Raw genomic sequence first — 16284 nt, forward strand, 5'->3', positions numbered from 1 at the left:
CATGTCAAAAACGCCCTTTTAGTGAAACATCTACTGAGAAGTAAACATTATTATCTTCATTAAAAATGAATCTCAGACAAACCCCATATTATTAGCACCTTTCACATATAACAAGTGATATTCGGGAGGCAGAAAAAATATTGATGATTAAAGGGTTAAACAAATTCTTAAATGCTTTGTGGAAGAAATGATCCACATATTTTGAAGAGCGCACTAACATCTTCCTACCTAGCCGGCCTGGATACCGTACAAATTTTTCTTTTACTCATCCTCTCTTTTCCAATGATACAAATCACGTCCTCGCAGCAAACATTTCTGATACAAGTCCACATAGTACGTCGTTTTGATTATTAATTTGAATACAGACTAAAGCGAGTATAAAACGTCTGATATTATTCTCAATAATTAGTATATATACCAACACTTGTTTCATGTTCACGACATGAATTGCATTAAGTGGATAAGTGTTATCGCAGCAGAGTAGTATACAATAGCATATCAACCATAATAGAATGTTCCGAAAATGTTCTTTGATTACAAATGTTTAGTTACCTATGGAAAGCATCTATCTGCTTTAAGCATCGTTTCTAATTTTTTAATGACAGAAACAACGTGAGGTGTTAAACTTCAATTTGAAATTTACACAGAATAAAAAAATCAAAACATTTGCCATATTTTACACTCATTATGACATAATTATTATATGCCGAACCACAATCAATAATGACTTCTAAATTATGAATAGGAATTTTCTTTTGCTGAGGTGTCGATATGTAGCTAAATACAAGTTAAAGTTAGTACCATAAATACACATTACAATTACGTTAGTAAACGTAGTGATGAAGCAAACAAAATATGCAGAAAGAGCATCTTTAAGTGGTTTATGTCAGCAATATTACTATTGCACACTATGCTAAACAGATAAATCCTTCCCCGTAATGATTTTTGTTCAGTCTGCTGATCATTAATAGGTACTCCATAACTGACCTATCAAATGTTCAGTGCGAGTTTACACGTCTATCGTTCGAAGAACAAACTCATATCGCACATTCGTACATACACATCCTTTCTCTTTCATCAGCTTCCCAGGGCCCATCGATCAATTGTCTATGACAGTTAACCTTGGTTGCAAAAAGGTCTTAAAGGTCATATTTATATTTTAATCCACCCACTCATGAGAACTTCAAAAACACCAACACGCATGAATGGCTGTGGCAGCCAAATATGGTGCCACAATATTTCACACAGACATGGTTTTCAGCTGTGAAAACAGTTGCAAAGATGTATTTCTTACAATAATCTTGGTTGACGAGTACTGTGACAATCATCAGGCAAATTTTAGAATAGAATTTAAAGTTTATCCATGAGGAAAATTTTCCGACAGGTCTTGGACCGATTCTAGAATATGTGCTATTCGTGTTGGTAATACTACAGAAAAAGTCAATATAATAGAATATGACAGAAGAAAAGATGGCAAAGAGACATGTTAACAGGGCTATTTGCGGGCTTACATGGATTCATGCATTTCATTCATGTTGTGTTTTGATTGTATGTATGTATGTATGTATGTATGTATGTATGTATGTATGGATGGATGGATGGATGGATGGATGGATGGATGGATGGATGAATGGATACATGTGAAACACTTGGGAACCTTCCAAATTCAATGTTAATCGACAGCATAAACGCAACTTACTGATACTTGCACACTTTACTTCTAAAACTGTATCAGTTTTCATTATACACTTATACACGCTTGTTAATCTGTCTGAGATCGGGAAATAAATAATATCGAAAAGTTTCATCTCAGCTAAACTTGCATTTCATTTAACGAATAAATTTGAAACTGTAACAATACTTCAACGGTATCCAACTGTACAACCCATTGACGAAAGAAAATTATATCGTATCCCGATGCTTTGACAAACGTCATATATTTGCGAGACTTTGAATCAGTCACCACGCGGGGTTAGTATTATTGACTTTTATTACTTATTTATTTCATCATTTGTGAATCAGTATTGCACATAAGTTACAAAATAAGCCATTCTTTGATAATTTCTAAGAAATTTCCATAAACTTGATTAACCGATTCGGCCCCGATCCCGTCTGTAGGCGTAATGAGGCTGTACCCTACTTCAAAGCCCTGCAGCATCAAGGTCATTTAAGATACACCAACGTGGCTAGTATTTAAAAAAAGCTGCCAGATATAGCTCTAAAATGGTCTCAAATAATCTGGAAGTTCAAGTTGCACTACAAAAAAACAGAGAGAAAAAGCTAATTTTTGGAACCCGTTTTTTTTCCACCCAAAATTCGCTCGACATCGGAAGGCGATTTTGTGTCCGGATTTTAAACCTTTTGGCCTCAGATCTAAGGTATACCAGTCTTGGCTGCACACAGACAGGTGAACCTTTGCAAAAAGTTGGGTAAGGTGGGCATTTGGAATAAACTGCGGTCTCCATACGAAAATGATGGGTCTATTAAGCAAACAAATTTTTTTATAAAAAATCCAACTTTTACACTTCTGCCCATGCGCAAGCAAAATAACCAATGGGTAATGATGTTTCTAATACAACTAGGCATTATTCTCATGGATAATCTGTTGAAAACCGCTGTATTACGGCGTATTCAGAAATAGCACCCCAAATGTCGTTCCTACGCACATTTCAGGCAATAAACGACAAAAACCTCTGGGGCCTAATGAGTTAATAATGAGTAGTCCATTACTACTACCAATCACATGCCACTCATGTACGGTCTCAAAGGTAATAATTCAAGCACATGCTGAACAGAAGTCGAGGACAAATTTGACTCTCAATATTTGTCCCTGGAAAATATGTCATAATTCATAATAAACTCAGCTTAATTGTTGCTAATTATTTTCTAGGGTTTTTAAATAAAAATATGCTAGACATTTATTTTGATCTGTAATGGGCTCAAATGCAAAACAAGAATCTAACTTTCCTGACCGCTATAGACACTTAATGAAGCTTTTCCAAATGCAAATACAAATCATAGACAAGACAAACAAATAAAACAGAAAAACCGTTGTGTTTGCAAAACTTGGTATGGCTGTTTCTACAGGATTTAACCTTTAAATATATTATGTTTCACCTAGTTTATATTTAAACTTGTGGATACTGAAAAATATTTGTACAGATGTTTAAATTAAATGAGCCATAACGTCATCAGTTGTTTTATGTAAATGCGTTTAAGCCCAACTAAATATCACGGATATTTCATTGTTATAATAGTAATTATGCGCTATTTAGTCAAATTAGAGAAGTGTTTAAAAAAACACGTGTCGGCTGCAAACAATAATTTTGTTAATGCATGGCTGTCTTTTTTCTAGTCTTCTTGGTTTAAACCGCTTGGTTTCAATGTTCTAATCTCGCCGTCTTAGAACATTGAAACATATCAAATATCATATAAATTGAATTGTGAATGAATTGGTGAGTGGGAAATGCCGGGTTCATGAGACGAGTTGATACGTCTAATAAAACTAGATTTTAAAAGGCACTGACATTTGCAAGTACATTAGAACAAATCTTACACATAGAGAAGTAGAATGTGGACACGCCTAAACTAAACTAAGAAAGACATGAGGGAAAAGATTCAGTCAAATACAATAGTGTCTCCGTATGTCTGCTATTAATATCGTTAGTATTGTCGTTAATATTAGAACAGTTGCTAGTTGTAGCGTCGGTTGTTCTTTTTGTTTACATAAAGTAGTTTAAAAGCAACAGCCTCCAGATGTAAAACCTATATATAATACAATGCAAACATCAATACCAAACACACCAATTCAACAGTGAATGCAAAATTTATTATTTTACCGATCACCCAAAGGTCAAAGATTAAAGCAAGATTTACAGATAACAAAAATAGCATTTTATTTCATAAGTATACTAGCGCTCCTACAAAGTATATACATGTGCATAGTAACAATTTATTGAAACAATAACTTTACTGAGTAATGTGATGTCATAAATTTATAACATAGCAAAGAAGAGAGGAATTATATTGCAAGAGTGATCAAAAAATGTTATCAAACTTGTTCAGCATAGCAAATAATGATACAATGTTCTCTTATACATTCCATGATGTCATATTGAACTATATCAGTGAGAGAAAAATGATAGAAATTGAACGCGAAATTTGAAATCAGTGTAATATCCCCTCTGACAATATTACGTTTTCAGCTACTTTGTTTATCCATTTGGGTCGTACATCTGCAATTATGTATGTTCGTCAGACTAATACATGCCTTAATCAGGCCTATTACGTTCTTCCTTAACCTTTTTGTCTCACTCCCGTGTGTCTCCAATATAATTAATAAATATGAAAATGCTCCAAGACTGTGGACCCTCGATTATAGTATACATTTATGTGATTAATGAAAATGTGTCATCAAAAATGTATGCAAAGAACCCACCTAAAGAAAAAGCGTTCATGTAGTAACCTTTGTATAATTGGATTTGCACATGGATCATGCAAAATGTCAGTGACTAAACGTATATACCCTGTTGACATTCGACATTCTATGACCAACATGCATACAGTTTTATATATATTATACTTTCACCAATGCGCCCACCTGACAGATTGACCGTTAATTGTATCCACATCTTTCTGTTCAGATGTATTTAGATAATAGCGTAATGTTGAAACTGCATATAATGATAGTCTTGTACTAAACCGTTCTAAAGCATAGATCATTATGCAAACATCCGAGCCAATGATATTGCATGTGTATCGACATCGACCATTCAAAGAAAGAGTACAGGGCATCGTATACAATATATGTCAGGAAATTATGTCAAATGATCCTAAGGTTTGATCAGCAGTCTCATTTCCTAAAATGGACCGGATTTTCCTCTTGATAGATCTAAGACGAGTTGTTACAGTCGTATTTGGCATTAATCAGGTGAGCTTAATAATATCAACTAAATGCGTTCAATACCTAAAATCACATAACAACTGATTTATTTCCCTAAACTACAAACTGAAAATTAATATCCTAACTTTCAGATGTATATAGTGTTCCAAAGGGGTTACATTAATGTTCTAAATAAAGTCCAGTCCAGTGTTCCCAAGGGGTTACATTTGTGTTCTAAATGAAGTCCAATCCAGTGTTCCAAAGGGGTTACGTTGGTGTTCTAAATGAAGTCCAGTCCAGTGTTCCAACAGGTGAAATTGGTATCCTAAATGAAGTCCAGTCCAGTGTTCCAAAGGGGTTACATTGGTATTCTAAATGAAGACCAGTCTTGAATATGCTGTTGAGCCATTAGTCTTACATGTGATCATCTGTCAATAGTCGTGATGCATCACAATTATATGATCAAGAACGTCTTTAAATTAATTAGCAATTGTCTCAATAGAGTCATGACATCATCAAGTCTATACGCACTGCGTAATTTCAATGAATAATTGAAATACATCATCTCAAATAAGCATTAAGTATAACTATAAGACTGACTCCACTAAACATGTTTAAGATATGACTATTCAAGTCTGTTTTGCACTATCTTTATTTTATAAAGAAACTAATACCTAATAACATAACCAGGACGGGGGTCAAAATTAATTTCAGAACCTTCTAAGTTACAAAATGACTCTTGCAAAAGACAACTATGAAAAATTGAAACAACAATTTCGATATACATAAAAATACATCGTACAATAGACGAGAATAACGGCATTAAATCAACATTATATTTTCGTAAGCATGCAGACAGCTTGACAGGCAATGAACTGCTGTAGCAAAGGATAAAACCGCTAATTCCTGGATACATCAATGTTACGGATTCCTTGAAAGAAAGACTTTCTCATGTACTTGATGCAAGTGTGATGCCGATTTAAGCTACCCTAATTAAAAGCTTCGCATCCGGTACATGCTGAAAATGAATCAAATCTAATCCGGCAAATATAATCTTTGTTTAAGTACGGATTAAAGTTGCTTGATTTGTTTTCTCTTTCTATTTTATAGTATACTTAATTCTCTTAATGTGTACATATATATAGCGTGATGATTATTCAGCGGAACTGTGGATCATTTGATGAAAAAGCGCAAGTGCCACATTAATGGAAAGAAAATAGGGTTTTCTTCCAAATTTATTACATATATATGCAATAAAATGACAACGAACAGGGCAAAATCAGTATCTAGCTAGCCGGAGAACTTTCAAAACTTTAAAATTGAAAAACGCTTATTTTCCGAACCTTTACAAGGCTGATTATCATGACTTCAACCTTTTAACTTTATTATGTTTCAATTAGTTTATTTCAGCTCGTTGATGTTACTAAAACTATTTGTAATGACCTACAAATCGATGTATTTATCTTAATCAATCCCTGATACACGTAATCCCTTGCTTAATCAAGTGCACCTGTTATTGTTATTCGCCTTATTATATATATATATGTATATATATATGCATCGTTAAATATCATCCTTTATATGGAATAAATGATATATATATATATATATATATATATATATATATATATATATATATATATATATATATATATATTTCATTTATTGCATATAAAGGACGATAGTTAAAAGCAAGCATTATTGGTTTCCTAATTTGAAGTTAATCAATGGTTTTGCTGAAGTTGAAGAAAATTAGAACAGAAGAACAATGAATAGAAATGAAAATATTTAATATGTAAATTTGTATCTAGCCATACAACACACAAACCGGAAGATGAAAGCAACCATGTCAAATCGGTGTAAATAATGCTAACATTAATACGAATAAGGCATGAATGGTTAAATGTTGCTACATTTCTTAAATTAATGCCGATGACGAAATTTCAGCAGTTTAGACTCGCCTAAGAAGTAGGCCTGTAGGGAGATTATTTTGTCATTCCGATTATATTTACACTAAAATGTAGAAATTATTTGCCACATAAAAACATAAACTGTATGTTTGTATCAATTAAAAGGAAGGAAATGTTTTGTTCCGATTCCAGGATGCCTAAATCATCTATGTTAACAGCCATCCTTTCGCACTATCAATTAAAAGGAAGGAAATGTTTTGTTCCGATTCCCAGATACCTAAATCATCTATGTTAACAGCCATCCTTCCGCACTGTTTCTGTTTTAAACAATGCATGTCTTCATCTAGTAAGCCTGTTTAAATATGTGGTTGGACATTGTGTAATCTTTTTGAGGGATTTAGCATTTTCATAGAGATGTTTGCAAAATTATTCCACTCATAGTTTATCACAAAGTTGTACTGTATTATTTTTACGTATTCCTAAAAATAATATAAAGCAAAAAGGATGATCAAAGCAATGTAATGATATTAAATAAAACAATATGCCAGAATAGTACAAAGAAACATTAAAGGCTCAATGTTTTTAACGAGGAAAACATTCGTTCAAAGTAAATAGCTACCGATGGCTAGCACCTTTTATCGATAGATTGTCTTTAAGACTTCCGTTTGAAACATACACCATCATACCGCTATGTCAAGTAGAAAACTGTAATATGTTACAAAGCATAACATTACTTTTACATGAGAAATGAGTATTTATATCCACCAAGTCAAATCAACGACCCGAAGGTGAATATTCTAAAATATTCTTATAATGTGGTGAAACAATACGATGGCGTTTGTTAAGAAGCACAGTGAACACACGAAATATTAGAGCCATCGTGGAAATCGGAAGTACTTTGAACATATTTGCAGCGTGAAGGATAGCGACTGGGACAGACAGTATTATCATACAGGTTAGATAATTTGTTTAAACAATATAATAATGATATTTATTTGTATTAATAACAATTCTGGATTCTGGATTATCAAACATTCTTCTGCAAAGTCCAAGGATAACAATTTCCGTTCTATATATATATATATAAAGAGAGAGATAGAAAGACAGACAGAGAGAGAGAGAGAAAGAGAGAGAGAGAGAGGGAGGGAGGGAGAAAGAGAGTTGGTAGAGAGTGAAATTTACCAATAAGTTCTAAGTATCCAGCCAATTCGATTATGTTGTTGTGCGGCTCCTGATATTTCCTTTCTTTGGCACTTGCTGTTTGGAAAGTATTGTTATAAGCTGGGACAAAGGTCCTCCCGGGTGTAGGGCTAATACCAATCAAATCAAATAAGAAAAAAACATTCTCAATTGCGCTTACATTCTTAGTCATACTTCTATACTTTTTTAATTCATCTAAAAATAAGACTTCAAACATTAAAATATAAATGGAATATAGTAAATGTTAACAATACATGCATATAAATGATTTTTAAGGGAGCACTAAACAAATTCTGACAACGGCCAGTGTCTATAATATATACAATAGGCAAAGTGTTACATAAATGGTGTGAAATATATTTGCTGTCAATGCATTGCATATAAACAATGTCATAATGTCATCGGTTTTATGGCACAATACAATATTTTAGTCACTAACTAATCAATCGTTTGCATATTGAAAATTACCGGCAGAGAAAGTTCTATGTAATCAATAAACATTATTTTCCTACATAATTTAGAAGTGGATTTTCCCAGTAGATATTAAAAGTATCAAGTAAGATGAAACAATAGCTACAAGACACATATTGCTTTACTAAATTGTGGAGCAATAAATAAGAGGTAACGATGGATACTTTTGTGTACAGCGTATGTATTTGTCCTGAACTATGCTGATGCTGCCAATGGTTGTCTTATGCAGTACTAGAGATAATTGTACCTTGTTGAATACTATGCATAAATGTCATAGGTTCATTCGTTTCACAATTTGTTTCTACTCTAAGTCAACATAAGATGGCTTATAACACATCATTGTCTTATTTCCTGTCAGAATGTATGCTTGTTTATTATCACCACAGTTTCTTGTACAACTAAATATTACTATAATTAATTAATCATACCAAGCGAGTCTTTCCTCTTTCGGTCCTGGTCCTGCAACATATTTAAGAATACAACGATTACCACCTTAATGATGCCTTTTGGCTTAGTTATTGTAACTAAGACAACAATTTTATAGAAGACAGAGGCCTATTTACACATCTCTAAGGTTTTCAAAAATGAGTTTAGTTTAGTGAAGTTATAATTGTATTGTCTACAAAAGCTGGTGTTTACTAAGTTAAACACATTATACAGATACTGATGTGTACGTGCGCATTTTGTCGTAGAAAGTGTGTAAAATGAATAAAGAAATGATATGTCATGTTTCGTTGAGAAAGCTGATAAATCATCAAGTTCAAAACATCATTTAAATTGCTGTGTTTACCGCCGATCTGTTCAAGGTTGCTTATTTTAGCATGTACAATTGTTCAAAAGTAACATGTTCTGGCCGTCTAATTGTAAGTGAACACTTCACTATTTGTCAATTTGAATAGACGTATACGTCAATATCATTGTTGCTAAATGTAGCTTCTCCGACGTTAATGAGTAATGAATACATTTGTTATATAGCAGCATCAGTATCGCCTGAATTAGCTGACATAGCATTGCCTATTGATCGATGCATTCCAAGACAACTGAACTATTATCTTTTCGATATCGGTTTAGATATATTGAGTTTGGTACCTGAAGCAAATAACAAAAGCCTTTTGGATAGCATTGTTTATGTATGTGCCTCGCTTTGCTTAGACGTTTCACTCTTTGCAATCAGCTCCTTCCCCAAAGATTTAAGTTTGATAAGTGATGTGATGATGAATTGACTGATCTATGTCTTATAGCAGTATTGGAAACCATCTGTCCTTCATTTTATAACTAAAGATATTGCACACGTATGAGGCAAAGAAACGATGGATAGTCAATGTACATGTCAACAGTATACACCAAAATGTGCAATATAATATACCACACAACCTACCAAGAATATTTAATAGAAAACCTACCTGCAACGTCCAGGACAAAACACAATCACACTATCACTCTGAAACATTCTTTATTGTTTTCACAAACGTTCCCACGCAATCAATCCTTACCCTCATCCCAGTTTGGTTGTAAACCAAATTTCCATAAACATAAGGTCAACTCCATAGTAGATCATGTGCCCCTTAGGGAATACTAATATTTACTATACGGTCTCCCAACTAATGAGACCTGCCCTCGTGATTTCTGTTTTACATATAAAACCTAATAAGATAAGTTTCACTCAAAATACCATGAGCTACTCTAACAGGTTTATGAAAGAAGCACATGTTTAATTTTGTTTAGGTGGGAATATTTATGACAAGCAAGAATGATAAAAAGAATCAACCATTTATTCCCAATATAAACAGAAACGTAAGGTTTGTTACTGTGTTCACCAGGTCTATTCCAACCGTAATTTTGACGCCAAGTTTCATGAAATAATTCAATTGTGATTAAATGACATCTATTTAAAATGAGATATTTTGGAAGCAGATCCTGTGTAGTGATGCATTCTTGATTAAACTCCATCTAATCATACTCTCACCAGGTTTTACGGTCACGCAGCATATCTCCTCAAGTTCTACCTCATTGAACGTATCATATAAAGATGAGAAATAGCAAATCCTATAATAACTTCTATTATACATCCATCTGACTTAAAACGTCACAAAATTGAAGTCCAGATTTATTACTTGATTGATCTCGGTAGCAAAGTTATATCATATTTAGAGATAATTCTAAATCAGATGATTGGTATTGGGTATTTCATAATTGTCTAATATAGGAATCACTGTACATTTCAGATTTGCAAACTTTATACCTTCCTAAAATAATCCATGAAAAAGGATATATACATATGCATGTATTTACTCAACATTGATTGAAAAAGTTTGAAATATTTTACAAGGGACTTAACGTACATGCGTTCAGGCAGTTTTAACATGCAAGAAACTAAAGCAACAATGAATACAAAATACATTTTGCTAGCAATGGCTGTTTTTGTATAATATAGTTCTGCTAAACAAGTAAGCATATTAAAATTAGAAAATGACATGTACTTGTCTTTTAGAAATAATAGCAAGGATATATAAACAGAAAGGATAATATTCTAAGAAACGAAATAACTTCATGCATAGTGAATATTAGGAGAGGGTAAGTACTGAGTCTTCTTACTCATTCCGACAAACGAATCTCTCTAGTGTAAGAAATGAATAGAACCTTGACAATGACGATTGTAGAAATATTTTACTCAAAATAAAACAAGAAAATGAATGAAAGCATTGGCTAACCTCATCGATGAATATAAGTATAATTATGATAATTTAATTTAGTTTACTCCAGTTAAAGCACGCCGGAACGAAAAAATATCTACACTGTGGATAACGGTATTGAATTAGCGCAGAAATTGGGTCTCAAAATATAGTTCTATATTTGCAAAAGGCTCACTTTTTAAATCTATTGATGACATTATTAAAATAGAGTAGGTAATTTTAGATAAGCCTCCTAAATATGAATTGGAAAACGTAAAGTGACAGAAGATATACTACGAGCCAGAACTATCTCAAAGATGAAGATTTGTGATTATCGTGAAACAAACATAATCAACAAGACTATTTTCGGACATTATAAAAACAACTAAAGATAAATCTCAATGATTAGCTTCTTCACAATAAACCAGTTCACAAAGACTATGAGCTTCTCTCATACAGCAGAACAGGCTGCATATAATGTGTTTATATAATTTGGCCAAAAATGCAGCAACAGCATAGAGACATGGACCTAAAATGCCTATTAACTAGGTAAGAAATATATTATTTGTAAAAACATATATCATATTTGTGAAAAGGATAACCATAGCCTTTATTATAGAAAACATTGTAACCGGTAAATACAGACGTTATTTAAACAAATAGTGCAATGTGCATTTCATTGCATAAACCACTCTTTTTGTCCTCATGATTTTTATGACATACTATTAACATGACTTGATTGGATAATAACATTTACTTATCAAGACCTTACTTAACAACATTAAGAAATGAAGGAGCCATAATATCAACAAGTAATAATAATTAATTAGAGAATGTGTTTTGAGAAATCGTAAAAAACACGAGACACATTTTGTAGCTAAAATCGCTAAATATTTGAAAGTATACTTTTTAAAGTGTTTCACCATTTCTTAGCCGTATTTTAATGGTTATCTCTCCACATTTGTAATATATATCCACTTGTTTTGATCAATTATTATTATTGTTATTGTTATTAGTAGTACTTTAACAGTATTTTGTGGTTATATATTACTTTCCCTGAAGAGATTTAGGCATGGGCAACACTAGGATGACGAATTCTTTCCTTTGTAGTACTATCAAACATTAATTTTGTTTTCCATGAGTACAGTGATTGAGTTGTCCTATTATTTGAGACATGTGACAAGATCTAAAATAGTTATAAACATCCCGTTTAATTTTAAGCCAATACAAATGACTAAACATCTTGTGATAATACGTACTGAATCTTAAATGACCAGCCGAAAGAAATACTTGCTCAATTACCACCCGTCATCAGCGAGGACCTCAGTTGGTCTCCAGTTTCTCGTAGGGACCCCATCAATTATTTTGCAATTCCAGTGAATAATTTAGTTAAATAATTCCTCTCAAATAAATGAAAACACAACTAAATGGGATTCTACAAAACTGGTAATAAAACATAAATGAAGAATTGTTTACATGGTCTTCTTGACGTACAGGCTGATCTATGACATAACAAAATACCCAAGATGTGTGTCATTTAGAACAGGAATTTCAATTGATTTATTTCTGTTTGATTTCAACTGGTTACTTCAAGTTTAGCAAACAACATGACATAAATTAAATAATAGACTTTTCAAGTGAAACACCAATGTCCTCACCTCAGAAACAAGTAAACATATTGATTACTAATAGTCATTATCTTAATGGATACTCTGCAATAATAGACAAAGTTTGACTATGCAATTTCTTGTTTACAAATGTCCCTTAAAATCCAGAATCATGGATGGACAAAACTTAAGTGCACCATATAGATATGCCTAACACACGTGCAAAATATAATTTTCGATATCCAAATCCACTTAACTTGATGCCATCGAACGGCTAGGAAGCGTGACATATACTAGCCCATGATATGATAGCAAACATTTATCATGTATATAAGCTAGGTGGAAAAATATTTCAATATTTTCAAACTTCTACGTCAGATCAAGTCAAACTTTATATATTAAACAAAACTCTCTCTGTCTTATACTTTGTGTTTAATAATTTTATTTTAAGGGAAGGGGTTTAGTTTTGCTTTCGAACCAGATGTATTATTATCTTTTACTTGAAGATAATTTTGTTTGAACTATTATAATATATAATATGATTTAATTTGATCTAACAATTATAGCAAAGACATTGTCTTAATCTGGTTGGCATTTTTTTATTTGAATGCACAGCCCCTCAATAAATCTCACAAGCCTACACAAGAAATGACACGTATTTTACCAGTCATAGAGCCTAATGGTACGTCTTGTTAAACTTACAAATTGCAAATAATAGTTAATCAATTGAAAGTTCAGTAAGGGATCCCATGTCCTCTTTAGAAATGAGATGCTTAGCATATAAACCATTGTTTCACAAATCTTTATGATAATCGATTTTGTTTTTGCAAAGGATACATTTTGAAGATGTTTTAAATGTTTCTTTCATATGCTGTCATTTATTTTAAATTGACTTTTTCCCTATCTGTCTTTCCATATATTTGTATTCTTTGTCTGAATTATATAAAACGCCACTGCTACTTCACGAATTAACATCAAAATTGACATGAGTGACTTTCTTATGATTAAATGTTGGGCCAAAACAAAACATAGGACCACTGTGACCTATATTTCTAGATTATTGAGAATAAAAACATTGCTTAGAAATTGTATGTGCTCCTTAATTCTTCTATCCTTTAATCTATTGGCAACAATGTGGGTGTACTCTTGATGTATCCTGCTTAGAAGAGTTCGATTGATGTGACCTAATTTTGAAGACATTAAAATTGCTTCACAACTGAGTTCAACCTTTTTGTCTGGGCTACGACACGTTTATATCAAGACATAATTCACGGAATATGAACAGTGTCTGCACATTGGGATGAAAATGTTACACGAATGTTTCTTTATTTTTCAGAAAGTATTAGTAACCGCTTTTCTGTTTAAATATGCTATGATGTTAACAATTATCATTTATAACAAACCTTCTACAGAGAGTGATTCTTCATCGTATGATGCTGCATGTCTCTAGTCAAAACCGGTAAATTATACGTGCTCTTCTGTTTTATTTCAAACTTGCAATACAAATATGTCGATCCACTTAGACTACTACAGGTATATACATAAAACTAACCATTGTCGTGTATGCAGGGACGATATAAATGTTCAACTTACACTTATACAGGCAACAATGACCTACTATTTAGGATACAATCATTATTTATTATCTCACACACCTACTGCTACTGCAATATAAATTCTACAAAAGATTTTGTATTTTCGAATATAAACATTTCACTTATTTCCGATCCGAGATTGTGAATATTATTTCTATATTGCATATGTTATCAAACTATAGCACGGTTTAACTTGACAATACATCTTAAAGTGGAAAAATGTTTACATCTCGATTCGGTAAATGTGATCTATAGTTCGGTATTCTGGAAACTAAAAAAACTGTGCCTGTGTCCAAATGTATAAAACTTTTTAACTCTAAACATCTTTGACAAATGCATATGGCTTATCAAATAAAACGTTCATCACAAATGGGTTATTATAACTTACATTCTTCGGTAATGAAGGAATTCTCAATGCCACTGATTTATGTAATAGACGTGGAGGTTATCTTGCGCTGTCCTGCTTACTAATAATTCTTGAAAACTAGAACAACTCTATTTGTTACCAGCAAATCGTTACGTCAATTGGGGGAGTCATAAAATGTTCAATTTCACGCGAACGGTTTGCTATATTCAGTTTGTAAAAGATTAAAGAAAATCTGAGTAACGCTACTAATTCGATTAATTAATAAGATAAAAAGTGTCTCTTACTGACACAATTCTGTTCGTAATTTGAGGTAATTTTACTTAAATAATTTTCACAACAATGGAACCTGACATTAAATATCCGTTGTATTTCAAATTCAATCTAATCCAACCTAATTGTGTATGTGTGTTTTTGGATATTTAACGTAGTTAAAAAAAACATTCAGTCTTATGGCTACGATGACTGCAGTGTGGTAGTTTATAGTTATGTCTAGCACTGGAGTATCCAGCCGCAGACATGTAGCATGATGTTCCACCCAGTCAGATTATCCTGACACCAGAGCAAAAAGTCCTAATAATAAAGACCCAATCGAACTGGGACTATGCTCTATATCCGTTCATTTCATGCACATTTTCGTATATATACATAAGAAAAATATAAAAACTATAAATGAAACAACGAACTTATCAATATGCAAAATGATTTCGAATAACCACAAAACGCATAGAACTACATTTTGTAGCGGACACACTCGGTGAATGTGAGGAGCTCGATCACTCGGTCAATACACAACTGCCTGCAGTAAATCTTAACAACGTTCACAGGGGAAATATATGTATTTATATGTGACAAGAATACAGTATATATATAGTTATGTACGCTGTATCACTTATATACCACGAGATGTTAAAATGTTTCCTTTTAAAGAAAACTTTATAATTTTCGTGATACATCATTGATAAGGCGAACATACATCTATATATACATATACTTACGAATAGCCTCAAGGTATTCAGCCATTTCGATTCCACTGCTATCTGGTTCTGCATATTCTCTTTCATCATGAGGACCAGTAGTGTTTGAAGCTTGCTCCGTCCTTATGCCTGGTTTTGGTCTAATGATAAAGGAATCAGAGATATCAAAAAGCATTCACCCTTAGGTTTTATATTCTTTACGTTACAACATTTTCATAGTGCTTAATATTTTAACAAATGGTAATTCAAGGATAAACATCGTTTCGAATCATAATCGTAGGTCAAATGTGATGAATGAAAATGTGCATAGACCATGATCCCAATGGCTCATGCTTACTGATCCTAAATCAGGGACATTTTACCTGGTGTTTTTGTCCTTAACTATTTTACAGCTGCTTTGTCTTCATTGTGCCTAATTTAAAGATTCCTGTATATTCGTTAATACTAGGCATACATCGTGCATATCTTTTTCTCTTTTAAATGTTATTAAACTACGCCATGCTTGAATTAAAAGCTTTATATATTGTCGACCCTTGATTTGCAGTATGATCAAAGTTTCATATAAAGGCAGTGTAGTACATGCGCAACAAAATATAATTAATTAAT

General features: G+C 32.6%; 1 long non-coding RNA gene across 1 annotated transcript; it reads right to left on the minus strand.

The window, feature by feature from the left end:
- Positions 1–7912: 7912 nt before the first annotated feature.
- LOC149793986 (uncharacterized) lies at positions 7913–15823 on the minus strand. The gene is made up of 3 exons (XR_016422600.1): positions 15700–15823; positions 8892–8922; positions 7913–8102 (listed from the first exon to the last, which is right to left on the minus strand). It is a non-coding gene; the product is annotated as an uncharacterized LOC149793986 (long non-coding RNA).
- Between the last annotated feature and the right edge of the window lie 461 nt (positions 15824–16284).

Source organism: Sinohyriopsis cumingii, chromosome 8 (assembly GCF_028554795.1).
Source record: "Sinohyriopsis cumingii isolate HCF-2022 chromosome 8, ASM2855479v2, whole genome shotgun sequence".
In the NCBI taxonomy this organism is placed as follows: Eukaryota; Metazoa; Mollusca; class Bivalvia; order Unionida; family Unionidae; genus Sinohyriopsis; species Sinohyriopsis cumingii.